At 32.9% G+C, this 8,534-nt stretch overlaps 1 protein-coding gene and 1 pseudogene across 2 annotated transcripts in view; both read right to left on the bottom strand.

The window, feature by feature from the left end:
- Positions 1-8,534, bottom strand: part of LOC118195673 (intracellular coagulation inhibitor 1 pseudogene) — a 215,465-nt pseudogene that overhangs the window by 54,692 nt on the left and 152,239 nt on the right. The gene's annotated exons all lie outside the window — the stretch shown is intronic.
- The window catches only part of LOC118195672 (iripin-2-like), a 202,379-nt gene that overhangs the window by 41,721 nt on the left and 152,124 nt on the right, over positions 1-8,534 (bottom strand). The gene's annotated exons all lie outside the window — the stretch shown is intronic.

Below are 8,534 nucleotides of genomic sequence, written 5' to 3'. Positions count from 1 at the left end.
TGTTTTCATATGATAAATGTTACTAGGAGGAAGAGAAATTGTCACAGCTTTGGTTATAAAAAAATAAATTATAAAATTTTATGTGTTAAATTTTTCTTTTCATATTTCATATGTATGTATATATGCATTTTAAAGTTAGAAATAAAATTATATCTATAAATAACTTCAAAAGAGATAACCTACTTGCAAATATGTAACAGGAGATATATAAATGTATATATTGTTGGCGTACTTTGTTCTTGTATCGTCATATTTTAAAACTTGAATATATAATGCATTTGAATTCCTGAAAGTATAACTGGAATAATCAAAATTTATTTCTGAAGTAAACTTTCCTAAAATTCGCTGAATGATTTCTAATAACGAATTACATTTTAGAACTGAAATCTCTAAATTTACTTCTTATTAAATTTCATATAACATTAATATGAAATTATTTTATTATCCGAGGTAATTTTTAAATGCTTACAAAAAGTTAGTAAATTATTATGTTTTATTAACTACAATAAATTTATTCACTTTACATTTTAGAAACTTACTACTAGATGGCGCCACATCCAAATAACAGAATTGATCAACGATTTTTCTGGCGGCAAAAATACAAAATGTTTCAAACTATTTTTAACAATTTTAAACTTACATATTTGTAATATAATTAAAACTCAATTATTTAATTTTTATACTTTGGTATTTTCACCTAATTTGGAAAAAATACAACACTTCTATGTTACAAATAATTTTCACTTCTAGACCTAAAACTGATATTGCGACAAGTATTTCCATACACATAATTAATATTAAAACAGCAAAAGTTGTTCTAGACCAGAGATGGGCCAACTCCGGCCCACCGGAAGGCTCTATCTGGCCCGCAAATAAAATTTTAAATGCCGGTCCGAGGCAAATTAAAAGAAATATATTATTTAAATATTATATATCCATCTCCTTTTCTACTTTGTGGTTCCTATGTGTAACGAGTATACGAGCCAGTTTCCCCTTAGAAAGTCGTCCACGAAGGCATCCCTACCTTTAGGAAGATAGCCCTCGAGGCTTTGCCATAATCACATACACACACATATCTTTTCTACTTTGTTTAAATATTATTTTTTTTTCTTCCTTTCAAAGGACTGATGATCTTTTTACTTTTTCTATTTTTGTTTTACAAAACATAAATGGACGGAAATAGTAAACACAGACAGCTTTCAATCAGTAAAGTGTTAAAAGCGGAAGTTCTTTGTTAGTTATACCTGTAGATTGGCGCCAAGAATCGTTATCGCTTTTTCGAGGAGAAGACATATGGGTATCCCAATATATAGGTGAATTAGACATGGCATGTGGCAGATTGCGCATTTTTAAGCTCCAGCCAGCAGCGTTTTCTTTTGGCGCGAGTTCTAATATTATTGATTGCGTATGGAAAAATTGCGGACACATAGCATCATTGTGAACAGTGGTGAAATTATTAAAAGTATAGCGTAGCTAGTGCTTGTTTGGGTTATTCCTAAAATATTTCAATCCCCAAGTGGCTACTAAAATACGTAAAGTTGATTCAGAATGCCGTGCTTTTAATGCTGAATGGACCTGGAAATATTTTTATTTACATTTGTAAAAGGTAAACCAGTCTGTCTCATCTGCAATGAAGCTGTAGCATTCTTCAAAGAATATAACGTTTCTCATCATTTCATATCTAAGCATAAGAATTCCAATGACGAAGCAATGCCCGAATATGAAAAAAAAAAAAAAAAAAAAAAAAAAAAAAAAAAAAAATGCGGAAAGTCTTTGTGAAAAATTATCAGGCCGACAAAATTTTTTCAAGAACGTAAACAGTATCCAAGAAGCAGCTACATATGCAAGTTACATTGTAGCATACAATATTGCTGGAGAAAAAAAAAAAAAAAAACAAAGCTCTCAGTGATGGGGAGTTTGTTAAACAATGCATGCTCAAGTTTGTGATGTTTTATGTCCAGACAAAAAAAATAATTTTAAGACTGTAAGCATATCTCGAAAAACGGTGACTTCTAGAATCGAAGACACCGCTAAAAATTTGACATCACAATTAGAGTCAAAGATTGGCCAGTTTACATTTTGCTCCATAGCTATGGTTGAAAGCACTGATATAAATGATACTGCTCAATTAGTATATATATAAGAGGTGTTGATGAGAACTTTGAAATTATCGAGGAACTGGCGTGCATGCGTTCTTTAAAGGGAACTACAACGGGATGTGATATTTTTCGTGAATTTCAGGAAGGGCTTTTAACTTTGAAAGTGCCTATAACAAATATGTGTAATATTACGACAGATGGAGCACCAAATATGACAGGAAAAAAAATCTGGATTTCTTGGACTCTTTAATCAAAACTATCCCGGGAACAATGTTGTTTTTCTACATTGTGTTATACATCGAGATGCTCTGTGTAAATCTGCATTGAATATGAAACCCATGCTTAATGCAGTCGTGAAGCTTGTAAATACTATTCGGTCTCGTGGGCTTACTCACAGGCGATTTCGCGATTTTCTTCAGTCTTGTCCAGTCTGAATACTCTGATGTACTGTATTACAGGAAAGTAAGGTGGCCTAGTGCAGGATGTGTTTTCGAGCGAGTCTGGCAGCTGAAAGACGGCATTGTGTCATTCTTCCATGAGAAACAATGTTCTGCGGAGTGCGAAATGTTAGAAGATACAGAATGGCTTTCGGACTTCGCATTTTTCACAGATCGTCTTTGTCATATGAGCAACTTGAATGTCAAGATGCAAGGGAAAAATCAATTTATCGATGATATCTGGGCCCATCTCAAAGCTTTTAAACTAAAATTTAATCTGTTTGCTGGGCAGCTAGCTAAGAACAACTTGTCTCATTTTCCGAGGTTAAATTCAATACCCTCAGTAAATGAAAAGAAGCTTAATAATTATGGAGATGGCTTGAAAAAACTGCATTTTGAGTTCGAACGCAGATTTCAAGATTTCAGTGCTATTCAAACAGAACTGGATATTTTTACTATGCCTTTCAACGTAAACTGTGAAGCCATGATGTCAAATTTGCAGCTTGAATTAATTGAGTTGCAATATAACAGTCATCTCAAGCAGTTGTTTCTAAATATACCATAGTTAGAGTTTTGCAAATCATTATCGAAAGTAAGTTTCCCAAATTGAATATCTCACGCCCAGAAAATCAGTACTATATTTGCTTCATCTTATATATGCGAACAAGTGTTTTCAACAATGAACCTTAGAAAGAATTATTTCAGAAGTAGAGTGACAGATGAGCATTTAGCCTCGTTCCTTAGAATCGGTACATCTCATTTCGAACCTCAATATGAATGAGGAACTTTTAAAAATGAAATCGCAATTTCATTCATCTCATTAACATATTTAAATTGTAATGCTTGTATAGGATTTATATTTAATTCTGAGTGATAGAGCTTAGGCTGAGTGATTTTTAGTGCTGTTCACGTTTGGTCTTAAAGCAGAAGTTTCATTCAGAAGAAGTACTATATTTCCGTCTGGCTTAACAGAAATGCTTGAAGGTTTCTTACTAACTATATTCTGTTAGTTATGAGAAGTTTTAGGACATCCTCTGTGATTAGCCTAATGAGGACCTTGGCAGTACAGCACTTGATGTTATTGATCATTTTGGCCTCACAGTCAACGCTTTTGTGTTGTCCACAGCATTTCACACAGCGAGATTTAATTGTGCAGACTTCAGACGAATGATTGAAGTGTTGGCAGTTATGACGCTGTACAACATTCCTTGACTTTATAACGTTCCACAATAATAGCATAATGTAGTAGACATTTTAGATCGTAAATTTTATCAATACCAGGTTTTTTAGTAATTCGGTGACAAATTCGGTAGTTGAAGCATTGAATATTAGAAGCTTGTAAATTGTTGCTTCTGGAGCAATTCAATTACTGTATTCGTACGGATAGATAGAGATGAAAAATGGTTAGTGTTTTTCAGAAATCGACTACAAGAGGTAAGAAAACTAACTTCTCTTTTCGCACAAAATCACGTAGATGATGAATCCTGCCGATTTTCTATCTAGGGCTCCACAACAAATACTTTTTGTGACTCAGATGGTGGGAGGACCCACAATGGTTTACGAAACTTACTCATTTTTGCAGCTGTGGAAGCATCTTGAATGAAGACATTAATGAAGAAGAGACAGGAAAAGGAGGAGTTAAAATCTACAAAATCTTTTAGCTATTATTGAAAATGTTATCCAATGTAATAGGATATATTCGCACTTTTTTAAGTACTCACATATGATTCATTGAATGGGTTGGAGTATAAGATTTAGAAATAATTGTCTCTGCAGAAAGGAAGAAAGAACGGCAGAACGCCCTTCTTTCGAATTTCAAAAAGCAGTATTGAAATTTGTAAAGATGATTCAACAACAGTCTTTCAAAGGAGAAGATGAAAGGTACAAACGTTTGGCTACTTACTTAGATGAAGATAAAGTTATACCGGTTAAAACACGAAATTCTGTGGAAATTAGCCGTGGAAGGGAACGAACGTGTTTCTTCGATGCAAGCAGACGGCTTGTATTCCTCCAAGAAAACTCTAGAAGGGCTGGATTTTCGACTTGTGTTTGAGTAACTGTAATTTTTCAGTCGTGGTGTAGAGATCCACCAGCAGTTGTTTGTCCCCGAGAGTGCTGATAAAAGCAACAACTGGGAACTTCAGTATAACTGGAACTTTTCGTGGACTGAACTTATCCAATGGGGGTTACCTTCTTCTTATATAAATTCCATTCATCATCAGATATATGTCATTTTCATCTTTCACTCTCCATTTATTCCAGCTTAGTAATGCATAAATAAATTAGTTAGTTATTCTTAACTCGTGCTCTTCCTGTATTGCATAACACCTCCTCCCATATATATATATACTTTTTGTGCTGTCGATTGCGATAAAATAGAAAGATGCCCAGCTAGATATTATAGTAGCCCATATTCAAAATTTCAGCGTTCTACGGCTAATCGTTTTTGAGTTATCCGAGATACATAACGTATGGACTTTAATAAAAAAAACTCCCTTTGAAAACCATTTAAATGACTTTGCAATCCGTTTGTCTTTTTAAGGTGGAAAGTCTTTTATTCTGTGTGTACGTACGAATACCGTGCAAAAAAAAAAAAAAAAATTGTCCTAATGGATTTGGGAACTAACAAAATGGATATTTCCGTCGAAATATTTCACTATTACAATACCTCCTTTATTTCGTATAAGAAAGTAATAATGAATGGTCTTATCTTAGAGTTTTATACCTCTCCTTTCAGCACGCTCGACGTGTATTCGGGAGGCCCGAAGCTCGACTTTCGGCTAGGACATTGTAGATTTTTCACGTTCCAGCATCGATAAAAATCAGACTTTACAAAATATTTGCTTGCAAAGTATACGAACAACAATGCTTGCTACATTTAGGTAACAATGTGATGACAGTTATTTCTTGAATAACGATTTCTCACTCTAATATTTTCTTAGGTATTATATGCTGTAATCGCATATTTTTATTATAAATAAATAATTCCTTCTGAAAAATGAAATAAAAAACAACAACAAAAATTCTGAAAGGTTTCAGATTTTAAATTACATCCAAAGGGGCGTTTTTCTAGCGTTTTGTACGTTTCCTTTATTTATTAAACATCATGTTCTACGTACTCAAACCATAAAATTCAGTTCAACAGCAGTATCGCAAAATAATTTTTAAATGAGCATATTTTTAGAATTTCCGATATAGGGTCTCGCGCGCTGGAGATAAATTTTTTTTTTCTCCCGTATAGGGTTGCCATTGCTGGCTTTGAAATTTTTAGTTTATTAATCAAAAATTCGTTAATGTGCTACAAAAAAGGAGATCGATAATAAAACAAATACCAAATTCCAATTTAAAGCTTCCACATGCCCATATTCTATGGAAGATTACGTTATTCAAATTTTGAAAGCTATAGGTACCGTTGTTTTATCAAATGCGAGAAACGTACATACATTCATGCATATTCTTCATTATTCAATTACTTTAACTATAGTACATGCCGGTAATATTTGGTGGCAACAAGTTGAAAAGTGAAACAACGCTTATCGTGAATCGCCAAAATGAAATGCCAAAGCAAAATGCCAAAACGAAATTAATAGTCCTTCTGGGCAAATTGCATCTTTGGACCAAAAAATTGATTTTAAAATGTAATAAATAAAATTTGATTTAATAAATAAAGGAAAGTTGATTTAAAGGTGAAAATGATTGCTTTTTGGACCTCTATTTCAGTGCTACTTTTCCCTACCCGTTTGGGTTAAACAAATCTATGTAGCATAATTTTAAAAGCCATTATTAATATTTGCTAAAAAGGATTATTAGTAACTTTAGCATTATTTCTGATTTGCTTCGTAGCTAGTTAAGAGATGACAGAATTTAACTCATTTTAAGATCCAATAAAAGATAAATTTGTTAGGCAATTTAACCTACAGTTAAATGAAAACGAGTGTTTGTGCTGGTAAAGATGTGCTAAAATGCTAAATGATAAGTTAATATTGTTTGATAAAACTTTATTAAATTTGGCAATATGTAATGGTAATAGAACTGCATCAGAAAAATATCCTTTCAGAAATGCCTTTCACATTAGTATCCCATAATAAAAGAATGTGATTCCATTGATAACCGAATAATGGGAATAAAATCTTGCTTTCATTTGAAGGACTGATTAATGAAAAATAAGCGTTAATAGGCCGAATTGCAACAGAAAGCTGAGTCAGAGTCAAAAAGCAAGAAACGTTCTCCCCCTTTCTTTAGAACAGTCGTTAATTTTTTTCCTTCTGTTAACAAATACGTCTTTCTATTCAGACAAAAGTTCTCATGCAGTATTCGAAAAAGAATGTCTCAGCTTTTGAAGATAATATCAAAATCTCCGTTTTTTAAATTCAGGAGTAAAAATGGATTACAATATACAGTATAATTTTTAACAAAATAATTATTCAAAAGCATACAAAAGGAATTAATCTGACTTACAGAAACGACTTAATGGTTAAATTAAGGTAAAGCATTCGAGGGCTTTCAACCTAAATAGCAATATCTTTGTGGAGGATTTTCTAGGAAAAATTGGCTTAAATTAAAACTACCCAAGAAGAAACTACAAAAACTCCGAGCAACCAGCCTATTCGTCGTCATTGGAGCACAGATTGAACAACCATCGTTTAGCGAGGGACGCTCTCATAACAGTACCCCGGCATAATGGTGAGTTTACCGTTGTGCCAAAAGACAGACGTCTTCATAGCTGTGCCGTGGTGTAAGGGATCGTGGACAAACTGAAGATCAGTTTCTCACTTGAAATTTATCGCTGACACCCCTACCCAATCCAGCGTTATCCATAAAGGAGCGCGCAGACTTTTGCAAGTCCTATTTTCGTTTTAATTACTACGCAGGGGAGGAAATAACTTCGACCACTTTATGGAAAACGTTGAATAGTTATAAAACTGCCCACATCTTGATGAAAAACGTCGAATTGGCATAAGAGTGCTGAAGATATCGTCGATCACTACAAATTTTTCAGGTTGTGCATCTCGAAAGCATACAGGTGCGACATTGTTGTGTCAGGGCACCTGTTTTTTTAAGTACAGCAGAATCTCCATGATCCGACATAAAAAAAGATTGAATGGTAGTCACATGACACAGAATGTTAAGCATAACTGGAATCTTCTAGCCTGACATACCGAAACTATATTACTAAAGTGCACCACTAGACAGAAAATAACATTTTATTCCAAACTTGACACATTACAAGGCGGATAAAATTGTACACTGATGTCAGCGCATAGCGAGCATTGTAAGCAGAAGGCATGCATCTGTTAAGTTTAAAGTTTTAAATAAAAATGTTGTTTAAACCATTTTCTGAATCAGTTGTTATTTTCATAGATAACTCCACTGACATACAGTCTGAGGAAATTAAGTAAATTAAGAAATGGAACTCTAAGCATTCTTGAATGCGTATTATAAAATTGAATTCACAATGAAAATGATAACTCTGGTTTTCAAACATACTCAGATATTAATGTATCATTCTGAGAGTTTCAAGAAAATATTTTCATAAATTCATTCTTGCGTGTTTAAAATGTCAGCGTTGTTATACATATTATGGATGAACGTCAAATGTGTTTAATTTTGCTAAAAACTGTTAAAAACATGTCCGGTAGTAAGTAATACATGACATTTAGATACTATTTTTTATTAGTTATAATAATAATGCTAATATTCATATTTATGTTGTAATTGAATGCATTTTAAATTACACTAACCGCATTAATTACTAAAAAATAAGTTTTTAAATTATATAAATTTCGTTTGCTGCTTTTAAAGTTATGAGTTTATTAACCAGTAATACTTCAAAAAAGAAATTTAAAATGTTATACCATCTCGAATGGCAACATTCGAAAAACTATTTTGCAAACCTTGAAGGAGATAAATTAAAAATCTAGTAATTCATGCAATGGCAATATGTACTAAATTACATGAATAATAAATGCATGGTAACCTAACGTTTTGTAATACAATC

This window comes from Stegodyphus dumicola, chromosome 5 (genome assembly GCF_044657685.1).
Source record: "Stegodyphus dumicola isolate Sdum_Otavi_A_Nest chromosome 5, ASM4465768v1".
Taxonomy (NCBI): domain Eukaryota; kingdom Metazoa; phylum Arthropoda; class Arachnida; order Araneae; family Eresidae; genus Stegodyphus; species Stegodyphus dumicola.
The sequence above is the reverse complement of the archived record's forward strand: the minus strand, read 5'-3'. Positions and strand labels throughout refer to the sequence as shown.